This window comes from Rhinopithecus bieti, unplaced genomic scaffold (assembly GCF_001698545.2).
Source record: "Rhinopithecus bieti isolate Rb0 unplaced genomic scaffold, ASM169854v2 scaffold_13704, whole genome shotgun sequence".
Lineage (NCBI taxonomy): Eukaryota > Metazoa > Chordata > Mammalia > Primates > Cercopithecidae > Rhinopithecus > Rhinopithecus bieti.
In genome coordinates this window covers 942,235-956,546 of record NW_016808231.1, presented here as the reverse complement: position 1 = coordinate 956,546, position 14,312 = coordinate 942,235, and the positions used below count along the sequence as shown (strand labels likewise).

Genomic DNA, 14,312 nt, shown 5'->3' with positions numbered 1-14,312 from the left:
AAGATTAGCAAACTGAAAAATAACTGTATCCAATCTTTCCCTTTGCAAAAGGAATGCTTCATCTTTTTGAGAGCATATTCTTTAGACAGCTCTGAGGGAGAAAACAAGTTATATAATGCTATGGACTCGCATTACCAAATCTATAGATTTTGTATGTTCTTTTCAGGGGGTATGGACCTGGCCGGCTAGGAGGCAAAAGCAAATCAGGCTGAGGAGGGGCTCTTTTTTTTTGTGACTGTTGGGCTCCACCTGGTGGCCTGTAAGTATCAGCTTTGGAAAAAACTGTGTGTTCAACACTGAGAAAAGCCTGGTCGAGGCAGAGCAAAAGTTAAAGGAATGGAGGAGAATGATCCAGATACAGGCTTAGGTTACCAAATCGTTCCTTTCCTTGACGAGCACTGTATGCAGTTTTGGCAGTTCTTCCAAAGTTGCCATCTTCAACTGCAATTTCTAGTGCACCTTCTGGAAAATATTACAATGTAGAGGACCTTAGATAACCATCAGCCTCCTCTTATACTCATTAAATCCTTTCAGCTTCCTCTTTGCTCTCTTCATATCAACACCAATTCATTCTTAAATTTCAAGACCTTTTCTTAAATAACTCAGTATTGTTGACTCGTACTTCTTTTCTCCATGCTTTTATCTATTTTCACTGACAAAAACACCTTTCCTGAGGTCCCCATTCCTTAAGTGCTACTTTCTGCTATGTCGTAGTACTGAACCATAAGAAGCGAAAATAACTTTTTCTCTCTCCTGGTTATAGAAAGTAGTAGATAAAATATACAGCCAAAGACAAGTGTATTTGCCACACTTCGTTTTTACTTTGTATTGTTAGAAGTTTGGGCCCTCGGTGTAGTTGATGTTTGATTGTTCCCCACTGGTACATTCTCAGGGCTATGATGCCATTATATCTGTTTGCATGGAGTTTCCAACATTGGACCAACATGGATGAGAGCATGTATTTAAGAGTAATAATACGATAGTGTTAATCACTGCAAGAGTGCATGACTGTCTTCTTTATATTGTCTAGTTGTAAGACTAGGAGTTTATAAGAATATTTAGTAGAGAAAAGATGATGAATGACTGAGAACACTAATCTTGACTGTTAAGTGTTCCTGATTTCTTTAAGGCAAAGAGGCCAATTTGAAGGACTTTCTTGTTATATTTTTTTGTCTGTAGCTGGTCCCTTCCCTCAATAAGTTTTTAATGGACACACCACCCACGGTAGTAGATCTGATGCTTATTTATAAAGAATGTTTATATGTCTCCCAAGGCCCCCACCTATCATATGTAGGAAGTTGGGAATGTTGTTTCAGTGCCATTCAGATTAATTTTACAGTAGGACTCAGTTGGAACGTCATTCATTGTGAGTGAATGAATCATGCAGTATTCAGGGAGGAGCTCTAGTGCTGAAAAATTGAAGTGGTGATCATTATAAATAACTCTAGGGAGGAAAGCTTTCTCTTTTACAACTATTCTTGAAATATCAAATTAAACATTTTTAAATTTTATTTTTTCCAAATACATACATATTAAATATTTACTGTTAAATTTATTCAAATGTGTACTATAGAAAATGAAAATTTCCCAGAGTTTCATCCCCAGAAATGATCACTATTGCGGTTTTGGTATACATTTGACTAAAATATTGTTTTTAAAATATTTATCAACTTTAATTATAAAGCATATTTCACCGGAAAAAGAATATATGTAACACTTACATAATTTTTGAAACCTAATACTAAAACCAACCCATGAATTCATGAACCAGATTAAGAAATATAACATCACCAATGCTGTTCAAGTTCCCTGTCTGTTCTCCTATATCGTAAATGATAATTTTTTCCCCAGAGGCAACCACTATCTCAAATATACTAATGAAAATGTACTTTAAAAAATAATTTACCCATATTTATAACCCTAAATAATGTTATTTTGTTTTGCTTGTTTTGAACCTTATACAGAATACCATGTTTTATATATTCTGTCACTTGCCTTTTTTCATTTAACATGTTTCTAAAATATACTCATATATTTAACTCATTTTAATCCATAATATTTCCATTTCCAGAAATATACCATAATTTAGCAGTGTACATTTGGGTTGAACAGAGAATTGTGCTCCTGCAGACATTCCAGTGCTCATTAACTAAAGTTTTTCTAGATTCTACTTAAGAATGAAATTACTGGATGATACATAGGTACATGTTTAACTTTACAACTTTCTAGCCAAGCCATTCCCAAAGTGATTTTACCCCTTTTTAGTCGTACCAGCAGTGTGTACACGGTTACATTGCTCCACGTTCTTATTAACACTTGTTAGACTCATTTTTTTGCCAGCCAGGTGGGTAAAAATAGTGATAATCATTATGATTTTCATTATTTTTTCCCTAATTACTGATGAAGTTGAACATATTTTTACATACTCGTGGTCATGTTTCCTTTTCTAGACAGTGTCTTCATGTTTTTACCCATTTTTTAACAGTTAATTTTTTATTTAGATAATTTTGATTACAGAAATTGCAAAAATGGAGCAGAGAGTTCCTGTGTATGTTTTACCTATCTTCTCATTATGTTAACATCTTACATGACCATGGAATACTTACCAAAAGTAAGCAATTAATCTTGGTATGATACCATTAAAATATAGGTCTTACTCAGATTTTATCATTATTTCCACTAACATTCTTTTTCGGTTCCACAATCTGGGTCCAGAATCCCGTATTACAGTTAGCTGTGACTCTGTAGTCTCTCCAATTTGTGACATTTCTTACTCTTTACTTGTCCTTCATGAACTTGAAACTTTTGAAGAGTACTGGCCAGTGATTTTGTAGAATGTTTCTCAGTTTGTGTTTGTCTAATGTTCTCTCATGATTAGATCGAGATTAGGCATTATTGGGAAAGATACCACAGAGGTATCTTATCCGGGGCACATAATGTCAGTAAATGATACTGTGATGTTCACCTTGATCACCCGGTTAAGGAGGCATCTGCTGTGATTCCTAACTTACTACTTTTTCCCCTTGTAATTATTATATAATATTTTAGAAAGATTTTGGGTCTGTGTAGTATTCTGTTTCTGCTTAATTTCACCCATTCATTTTAGCATACGTTGGTGCTTTTACCCATTTTTAATTGGGCTGTTTGTCATTTGATTTTTTTGGAGTTAAAAATACATATTCCAGAAAGTAATCTTTTTAGCAGTCAGTGATATGGAAATTATCTTCTCTCCAGTTTATGAGTTGTCTTTTCATGTTATTAATGGTGTCTTCTGAAGAACAGATGTTTGAAGTTGTCTTTTCTTTTTGCTGCTGGCATGTAGAATTACAGTTAAATTTTGTACATTATCCTATATCCAGCCATCTTGCTGTATCCCCTTATTCATTTCAATACTTGAGATGTAATTTACTTTGGCTCTTCTATGTAGATAATCATATCATTGGTAAGTAATGAGAGATTTATTTCTTCCATTCTAATCTGTATGACTTTTATTTATTTTTCTTATCTTGAATTGGCAACTCACAATTGGAGAGGAGGTATTTTCTACACAGTAACTGATAAAAGTTCAGTTTTGAGTAAAAGCAGTAGTAGCAGGCATTTTTTTTTATTCCTGATTTTTTGATGTGTTAATAAGTTTGCTAATGTGGCAGCTAATTATGGTAGGACTGGATAATTTACTGAAGTATTTATCTTTGGGTTTTATTTGTTTTTGCCATCCTCAGTTTTCTTAGCTTTCCTTTGGCATTTCAAGGAAGAATAGTATGCCTCTCTAATAGGTTCAAAGCATTAGTTTGTTTATTTACATATTCAGTCACCAACATGTGTTGGACACCAAAGGCATATAAGTCTCAGTGATATACAGAAATAAAGAAATGTTTATTCTTTTTATGGATGATCCCCCCCATCTATTGATAAGGAAGAGACTTACCTAAAGCACCATGACACAGCTAGAAAGTGGCACATGCAAGAAAGAAGATATAACCAAAGGATAGGGACAGTACTGACGAGACAGATCCACTCTAGGAGACAGGGATGGCTTCCTGGCCTTGCTGCCATATTCCATGAAGATGAAGTGATCTGGGTGTATGCTTTGTGGGCCTAGTTCAACATGGAAATTATAAAGGGAGCACCTTTAGGATAGAATTATGTTGCTTAAGGAAGGGCCATTTATAGTATTCTTATGCTCTAGAACCCAGCAGTTCCATGTCAGTGTGTAGTGAATACCTCTACAAGATCTATGATGCTAACAGTACTAAGATTTTATTTTTGGTAGTAAGAGCTTTACATTTTCTGTTGCAGAGTGAATGGAGGGAGAGGGAAGTTTGCTTCTCATGGATGATCTTTTAAAATATTTTGTAGTAGGATGCTTTTAGCAGCAAATTACAAAAATGCCTGACCCAGAGTGACTTAATAAGAGAAAATATTATCTCATGTAAGTGGGAGTTCAAAGGTTGTGCAACTGCAGACCCAGTAAAGTCAGTGACTGGATGATGTTACCAGGTTGCCTTTTGCTGTCCTCAGCAATCCAGTAGTGGTTTCTCTGTGGTTGTGAAGATGGCTGCCAGTACGATTAGGCTACCTGCTTTCTTGATGACATATGACACAAAAAGGGAGACCCTGTCCAACAATGCTGTTGACTACAGTCACCAGGGGAGGCCATACACTGAATTCATTAGAATACTTAGTATCTGTCTGTGGAGTTGAAGGTGAGATGTATTTCTTGTATGAAAAAGATTAGATTTCTGTGAGGAAGGAGGAGACAGAAGTGAAAACTGGGTAGCAGACCAATAGTGGGCACTATAGTTTTTGTTATAATTATTTTTTCTATAATTTTAAACTAAAGAACCCCAACTTTGTGATATTAAAGGAAGCTTAGGGGAAAAATAGATTAAAAAGTCACCAGAATTCTCTCCAAATAATTAACCACCATTTGTCCCTTTCCAGCATTTTCATAAATTTTTACATAGTTAAATTATACTCTACATACATCTTCAAAAATTTCTTTTCTGAAATACATAAAAATTGAAATATGGACAGTTTAGTTTATCATTATCTGTCTGCTCAACATCTAAATTTACTTTTACTCCTTTTCTCTCCAAGGGTTTTAAAATAAACTTAATTTTAATTAATTAATTAATTAATTAATTAATTAATAGGAATAGGGTCTTGCCGTATGCCCAAAACAGGTCTCGAACTCCTGGGGCTCAGCGATCTTCCCACCTCAGCCTCCCAAAGTGCTGGGATTCAGGCGTGAGGCTGCCGTGTCTGGCCCTAAAAATAAACCTTTATTTTCAGAACAGATTAGATTTACAGAAAATTATCAAAGATAGTACAGTTCTCATCTGCCCCTTCTCTCCCACCTCCAAAACTAGTTTTTTCTCTTAACCAATATTGATACATTATTAATGGAAGTCCATACTTTCTTCAAACTTGTTGTATTTTAAAAATCTAATGTCCCTTTATCTTTCCAGGATCTCGTATTACATTTAGTTGTCTTGTCTCTTTAGGATCCTCTTGGCTATTGAGAGCTTCTAAGTTATTTTGAAGGTGTATCTTAGGCAGAATAGGGTGAAATGTTGGTTTTTAAGAGAAATCACCCAGATATTTTGACATTAGCATTGGAATCATATTTGTCCTAAAGCAGCTGTTATCTTTTCAGGACAGTTAAGTAGAAGACAGAAACTACTTAGAAAGTGTAACATTTGAACTACATTACATAAAAGGGAAAGGTACTTTCATGATTCATTTTAAATAGAATTTACAATGAAATTAAAATTTAAAATATAAAAATAACCCTTCTGTCAAGACAAAATACACAATGTAAAAGTCAGTTCCCCAGTAGAATTTGGCTTTGTTTACATGCCAAAGATTCTGGTTTTCAAGGTGACAAAGAAGAGTTCATGAGTAAGCAGACAGGATTAGGATTCTTTTCTTTCCTCTCCCCCCCTCCCCCTCCCCCCTCCCCTCCCCTCCCCCTGCCCCTCCCTCCCCCTCCCCTCTCTTCTTTTCTTTTGACAGAGTCTCACTCTGTTGCCAGGCTGGAGTGCAGTGGTTTGATCTCGGCTCACTGCAACCTCTGCTTCCTGGGTTCAAGTGATTCTCTTGTCTCAGCCTCCCAAGTAGCTGGGATTACAGGCACACGCCACCATACCCAGCAATTTTTGTATTTTTAGTAGAGACGGGGTTTCACCATGTTGGCCAGGATAGTCTCGATCTCTTGACTTCCTGATCTGCCCACTTGGCCTCCCAAAGTGCTGGGATTATAGGCATGAGCCACTGTTTCCGGCCAAGATAGGATTCTTTCTAGGGCATCTAAGGCCCCTAAAGCATGAGCTCTTTCAGCATGCTGATCTGGTAGATTTTTATCTGCCATAAGCTGTCCAGTCTATGCTACTGTAAAATAGATCTCCAATGAAAATCCCTAATAAATTTATTTAAATAAGGAACTTGAGAAATGTTCTCTGGAACTTGTAAAATAAATGTTAATTACTACTAATAGGAACTTGGAGTCATTAATCACATTTAGAAACCACAACTAAAATATAATTTTGTCTTTATGAGCCATATTGTAATTTGAGTAAACAAATTGAGACTCTTCGGACTCAGAGTATAACCTGGTAAAAAATTTTGTCAGAACACAAAGCTCCAAAAAAGACAAAAATTTTTTTTTTCTCCTTAATTTTCTAAAGATCCAGTAACTGGTATGACAGGACTGTTTTAACAACTAATATCAGGTCCATCACTTCACTTTCTTCTTTTTATCCTCCCTCCTCCTCACCCTCCCACCACTCCCTTCATGGATCTAGTGCTCAGCGCCAGGCTTTGTGGAGGAATTTCTCCATCTCTTGGTACACCTCAGTTCATCACCTTGCCGTTTTTCAGAAAGGGCTTATGAGAACTATATTCCCTGAGTTCTTGTATTTAGAAATCTTTATCTTTGAAATCTAGTAACTCCACTGGAATATATTTCATTGATGATTTTCTGTAATTTTCTTTCCTAGGACTTACCCTTTCTGTAAACCTAAATTTTCTTTATTTCTGAAAGGTTTTCTTAATGACCTAGGAAAATGTTTTCTTTTTCTCATCTCATCTTCAGTTATGCTGAAGGAAGGAGCTAGAGTTGAAGAATAGAAAATGTTTTCTGGCTGGGCGTGGTGGCTCATGCCTGTAATCCCAGCACTTTGGGAGGCTGAGGTGGGCGGATCACGAGGTCAGGAGATCGAGACCATCTTGTCTAACATGGTGAAACCCCATCTCTACTAAAAATACAAAAAATTAGCCAGGCATTGTGGCAGGCACCTGTAGTCCCAGCTACTCAGGAGGCCCGAGCAGGAGAATGGTGTGAACCTGGGAGACGGAGCTTGCAATGAACCGAGATCACGCCACTGCACTCCAGCCTGAGCGACAGTGTGAGACTCTGTCTCAAGAAAAAAAAAAGAAAATGTTTTCTGTTCCAAAGAATCTTAGAAAATGTCTTCTGTTCCTCCTTTGTAGCTCTGTATTTCAAGGATGCCTGGAACTCCTTGGTCTGCTTTTTACATCTGTCTGTTTTCTTTGTTATCTTTTTAAACTCTACTTGCCCAGTTTCATTTTCCTCAGTTTTCTCAAGATTTTACTCTATGATTCTTGTTGCTTTCAAATAGTGTCAGTTCTTCATTAGGTACTTCCAGTATGACTTTCATTTTCTGTGATGGTTTTATCGTTCTATTCTACTTATTTCCTGAGATCTAGAAACCTAGTTTTTGTTTCCTTTCATGACTTATTTATTCCTTATGCACTTGCATCTTTGCTTCAAGCTCTTGTTTTATAAAGCTTATATTTTGGGAGTTCTTGAGAATATTTTGGGAGTTCTTGAGAATATCTTTGGTCATTTCTGTGGTTATATGCTTATAGAGATTGTTTTGTCCTTCTGCCATTTCTTTTCTTGCTCCCTTTTTTCTTTTAAATGTGGGTTGTTTTTTTTTTAATAGAATGTTTGGATGGTTCCTTCTACCTCCCCTCCCTGAAATCTTTAAATAATGAGTTCTTCCTGGACTTTAGTGTTATGTTTCAGAAACTGGACATTATAAAATGCTTTTTGTCTAAGTTTTTAGCCCCTTTTCTATTTTAGGTGTAAGATAATCATTTTGGGCCATATTGTGTCCTGGAGGATAGCATTCCAACTTCACCCACTCTTAATTTCAACACAAGAATAGTATGGTCACTGTGTTCTAGGTCTGCCTTGCAAACACTGAGACTCCCACCACACAGAAGAATTTGTTTATTTTTTTATTAGTGTAGTTCTCTAATAAACTGTATGTGATATATCTCATTGTTTATACTTCTCCCAGAAGCCATGTATGCTCTCTAATTAATGGATGGTTAGTTATTTTATGTAACTTTTAATACTATTAGGTAGAATCAGAAGAAATTGTGTTTTATATGTTAATAAATAGTCAAATATTGGCAATTTCATATGCCTCAAAATAATAAGTGATTAACTTCTTTATATTATTATTACCATTCTTGAATTATTAATTCTGAGTAACCTCTCAGTTGGCTTGAGTTAAACATAAATTTTTTTTAGAAGGAAAGTACATAGCATATTTTATGCCTTTTAACATCAGTCAGGGTTCTTGTAGTCTCAGATTCCAGTTCAGAGGAATCATAATTGTGTACCCAGAGGTACTAAAACCTTTCAACTACAGAGATGAGCATTATGAAGGCAGAACTAAATATTTTGTGTGTGGGTCTTAAGTGTGATGTTGAAAGGCCTGACTCCTCCCTTGCATTCTTTCTTCCCAAACCATGTACACTGCTTGTAGGATGCTAAGTCAGGGCACCAATTCATCCTGGAGGATGGTACTCCCCCTCACAGCTGATGCCTCCTGGTTAGTCCAACAGCTTAGTAGTCAGATCATTACATCATTCCAGTCAGTGAAATGTGTGCGCTTTGCTTCTTCCAAAAGGTGAAATCCTGAATTACAAGCAATGTTGAGTGAGATAATAGCTTAAAAGATATTTCATAAATCTGAGGATTGTGGTGTTTACATAAGCAACATAGGTAGAAGAAATGCAGATAGCAAACCTACAGTAAGTGTCTCTTTTAGTGGACGAATTACTGCCTTTCCCATCCTGGAAGAGCTCAGTGGATGCCATCTGATGTGAAGTAGTTGGGGGGTCCTCCTGGCATGGTTCCGTGTCAGGTGCTCAGAGTTGGTTGCTGCTGCTGGCAAGCTAGCATCCTGCAAGGATGGTATCCAGGTCAGCATTAGTGAGAAGTGAATGTTGTGGAGCGCATTTCCTGCTGCCTTGTGCTTTGTTCCTATGTCCCTTGAACAAGCACTGCAGTGATGGGGACATGCATGGGCAGGCCATCCTGCCTCCACAGTGGAAGCGTTTCACTGTGCGCTCTCATGGAGCACAAATAGTTATACCCTGTCTGGACTCATTTCAGTGGGCCCATTTCATCCACATGTCTTTTCCCCAGATGTCCTTGTCACCGGTACTCCAATCTTTCTTCTTTCAGGTCTCTATTCATCTGGCTAAACTTGTAGTCACTGCCTGTCAGCCTATCAGGTTGTCCTTCCTCGGCTAAAGTGGACCACGGACATATGGCTTGAAGTTCTGCCCACTGGAAGAAAGTTTCTGTTACACTGTCTTTTCAGAGACCATCCCTTACAATGGATTTAATGCTATCATGTCTATTTTTGACTCATGACAATGGTCAGTTGGAACTAGGTATTCAAGGCACTCAAACCTTTCTGCATCCTCCTTTATATCGTGTGTGTTTGGGTTCTCTGAATCTTACTCTCTCTGATTAGTGTCCCACTTTTTACCTAAGTGACTTAATAAGACTTTAAATTCAGTGGTGTAATGATTTATCACCCTTTCAATAAGCTTTTTCTGTCTTGGCCTGGCAGCTACAAGAAATTCAAGATACTTTTTTGATGGACATACTAAGTCCCTGAGTTTCAGTCTTAGAAATGAATTTAGAATGAAGAATTTACAGATGAAGCATGTAATTCTTTGTTTCTCCCCCCTTTTCTGGCTCTTCAAGCCTCTCACTGTTTCTGTGAGCCCTTTGATATCCTTTCAATACATTTCTTTTTTTCTTTTCCAGCCAGCATTGGTCTTCTGTGCTTACAAACAAGGACCCAGACAGACTGTTAAAGATGTTGATATTAGGAGACGAATGTAGGTAACAGAACCTCAGGGACCTGTGAGAATACTAAATGAATTAGATGGGTTGAAACTAACTCAGGTTCCATTAATTTTCAGAATACAAAATAATTTTTTAAATGACTAATTATTACCTGTCATCACCAGAATAAAGTTGTTTTTAAGGTAAACAACATTGTTACAAGTATTCATCTTGTACTCACTCACAGTGTTGAATTCCTGTGTCCTTCAAATTTCAAAGGTTGTGATAATAGGTCCCCCATATCTTCAGTTGGAACTTTATTCTAGTGAACACAGGTAATAATTTTGTCATTTTTGAAAATTAATGGGACCTGAGTCTTTAATTGTCTGGATTCCTGGTTACAAGCGAGAAAAACCACCTCTGGTTGGGAAAGGAATTTATTGAGAGGATATTGAAGAACTCACTGAGCACAAGACTTGAATGACCTGAAAAGGGATATGAACTAAGGCAACTCTGGAAGCCAAGAATAAGAAGCCCAGCCATCATCTTTTATCAGGATTAGTTTGGCTGTAATGCCAGTTATTCTCTTAACACCACTCTTGCAGGACACCGTTTTCACTGGATGCTGCCGCCACCACTGCTATCACGAGAAACCATTCTAGCTGTCGTGAGTGAATCCTAAGCAGCCTTTTGCCTTTGTGTTTCTGTCTTCACATTCAAAGTCTTGAGTTGAGGCAGAGTTTAAGTCACAGTGTACTGGATTTCGGTTCTCACAGAGTGAGGGGGGTCTTGTATAAAGAGAGGCCAGGCGTTGTGTAGTAGGAATGTGGTCACTTCTAGGATGGGAATTGTAGTCCTTTGTCCTGCTTATAGGCAGCGTGCAATTCTTCCTTTCTAATTTGTATGCCTCTTCTTTTTCTTTTTTTTTTTTTTCTTTTTTTTCTTTTTTTTTGAGACGGAGTCTCGCTCTGTCTCCCAGGCTGGAGTGCAGTGGCCGGATCTCAGCTCACTACAAGCTCCGCCTCCCGGGTTTACGCCATTCTCCTGCCTCAGCCTCCCGAGCAGCTGGGACCACAGGCGCCCGCCACCTCGCCCGGCTAGTTTTTTGTATTTTTTAGTAGAGACGGGGTTTCACCGTGTTAGCCCGGATGGTCTCGATCTCCTGACCTCGTGATCCACCCGTCTCGGCCTCCCAAAGTGCTGGGATTACAGGCTTGAGCCACCGCGCCCGGCCGCCTCTTCTTTTTCTTGCTTTATGGCATTCACTAGTACCTCCAGTACAATATTAAATAGTATTGGTGAAAATGAACACCCTTGTCTTCTTTCTGCTCCAAGGGAAAGCCTTTTGCTTTTCACCACTAAGTTTTACATTCGTGCTAGGATTCTCATAGAGGCTTTTAACCAAGTTGAAGAAGTTCCTGTTACTCATGTCATGAGGGCTTTTGTCTTAAGTGAATGTTGAAATTTTGTCAAATGCTTTTTCTTCATTTACTGAGATGGTTATATGTGTTTGTTTTTTGTTTGTTAATATGATATATTGATTGATGTTTCAGTGTTGGACAAATCTTGCATTATTTGGTCATAATGTATCATCTTTCTTATATATTACTGATTTCTGTTTGTTAATAACCTTGTAAGAATTTTTAAATTTTCTTTTTCAATAACTTTGATATACCTTTGTAGGAATTTTAAGTCTGTTTATAAGAGGTACTGATCTCATTAATCCTTTGGTTTTGATATCAAGGTAATGCTGTCTTCATTAAACTAGTTGGAAAGTATTCCATCCACCTCTATATTCTAGAAGAGTTTATGTAGAACTGGCAATAATTCTTTCTTAAATACTTGGTAGAATTCGCCAGTGAAGCCATCTGGGACTGGAGTTTTCTATGTGGGAAGGTTTCAAACTGTGAATTCAGTTTCTTTAATAGATACATTAGATATAATAAATAATAGATATGTTAAATAGGAATATTCAGGTATCAATTTACTTTAATTATCCTACGCAGTTTGCATCTTTCAAGGAACTTGCTCACTTCATCCAAGATGTTGAATTTATTGTCTTAAAGTCATTCATTATTCCCTTATCTTTTTAATACTTGTGGGATGTAAAATGGTGTTTCCTCTCTCATTCCTGATATTGGTAATTTGTGTTTTCTCTCCCTGTTTTCTTGATCAGTCAGGCTAGAAGTTTATCTGTTTTTCTCTTTTCAAAAAATTAGCTTTTGAGCCAGGTATGGTGGCTCATACCTGTAATCCCAGCACTTTGGGAGGCCGAGGTGGACAGATGACTTGAGCTCAGGAGTTCGAGACCAGCCTGGGCGACGTGGCATAATCACATCTCTACAAAAAATACGAAAATTAGATGGGCCTCAGCTACTCAGGAGGCTGCGGTGGGAGTATCACTTAAGCCTGGGAAGACAAGACTGCAGTGAGCCATGATCATGCCACTGCACTTCTGCCTGGGTGACAGAGTGAGACTCTGTATGAAAAAGAGAATTAGTTTTTGGTTTTATTGATTTGTTTTCATTGTTCGTTCATTTTCTTTTCTTTCTTTCTTTCTTTTTTTTGAGACAGACTCTCATTCTTTTGCCCAGGCTGGAGTGCAGTGGCGTGATCTTGGCTCACCACAACCTCCGCCTCCCGGGTTCAAGTGGTTCTCCCAGCCTCCGGAGTAGCTGGGACTACAGGCATGCACCACCACGCTCAGCTAATTTTTGTATTTTTAGTAGAGATAGGGTTTCATCATGTTGACCAGGATGGTCTCAATCTCTTGACCTCGTGATCTGCCCGTCTCGGCCTCCCAAAGTGCTGGAATTATAGGCGTGAGCCACCGTGCCCAGCCTATTTGTTCATTTTCTATTCATTGATTCTTGTTTCTTCATTATTTCTTTCCTTCTCCTTACCTAGAATCTAATTTGCTCTTCAGTTTTCTAAGGTAGAAGCTTAGATCACTGATTTGACACTTTTCTTCCTTTCCTATGTGAGCATTTAATGCTATAAATTACCCTCCACACACTATTTTAGCTATGTCTCACAAATGTTGACATGTTTTGTTTTCATTCAGTTCAAAATTCCCTTCCTCCCTCCCTCCATTCCTTCCTTTCCTTTCTTTTTTGATATAGCATCCAGCTTCATTGCCCAGCCTGCAGTGCAGTGCTGCCATCTCGGCTCACTGCAACCTCCATTTCCTGGGTTTAAGTGATTCTTATGCCTCAGCCACCTGAGTCGCTGGAATTACAGGTGTGTGCCACCACACCCAGCTAATTTTTTGTACTTTTAGTAGAAACGGGTCTCAAACTCCTAGCCAGGCTGGTCTCAAACTCTTAGCCTCAAGTGATCCACCCGCCTTGGCCTCCCAAAGTGATGGGATTACAGGTGTGAGCCACCATACCTGACCCCAGTTCAAGATACATATATATATATATTTTGAGACAGAGTCTCACTCTGTCACCAGGCTGGAGTGCACTGGCACGATCTCGGCTCACCTCAACCTCCGACTCTCTGGTTCAAGGGATTCTCCTGCCTCAGCCTCCCAAGTAGCTGGAATTACAGGCACGCATCACCACACCCAGCTAATTTTTGTATTTTTCATAGAGACAAGGTTTCACCATGTTGGCCAGGATGGTCTCGATCTTCTGACCTTGTGATCTGCCTGCCTCAGCCTCCCAAAGTGCTAGGATTACAGGCGTGAGCCGCTGCGCTTGGTCCAAAATATTTTCTAATTCTTTTTTTATTTCTTCTTTAACCTATAGGTTGTTAGATTTCCACATATTTGGGGATTTTCCAGATCACTTTCTGTTAATTTTTCTCTCATATTTTTGCTGTCTGGCTTTTTGATGTGTTTTTTGGGAGAGACCACCGATTTGTGGAGAAAGTACTCTTCTGAGCCCATATTATATGGTAGGAGCCCACAGGTCAGTCTGCAGGCTGCCGAGATCATAGGCTGGTGGGCAGGTGCACAGGTAGACTGGGCTGGTCTCTCTTGACTAGTGTGAGAAATGGGGCCAGCCCTGCTGCCATCACTGCTGCATTCCAGTAGCAAGGCTGAAGATTGGAATTTGTTCTGCTTATGAGGCAACCACCTCCCCTATTCCTCTTTACCACTGTGCACAAAAGAACTCCAGCAGCCAAGCATCTACACTTACTTAGGAAACAGAACCTTTTTCATAGAAATCGAATAGCCCCGGAG

General features: G+C 38.4%; 1 protein-coding gene across 1 annotated transcript in view; it reads left to right on the top strand.

Annotated features, from left to right (window-relative positions):
• The window catches only part of DIS3L2 (DIS3 like 3'-5' exoribonuclease 2), a 390,397-nt gene that overhangs the window by 196,672 nt on the left and 179,413 nt on the right, over nt 1-14,312 (top strand). The window lies entirely within an intron of this gene.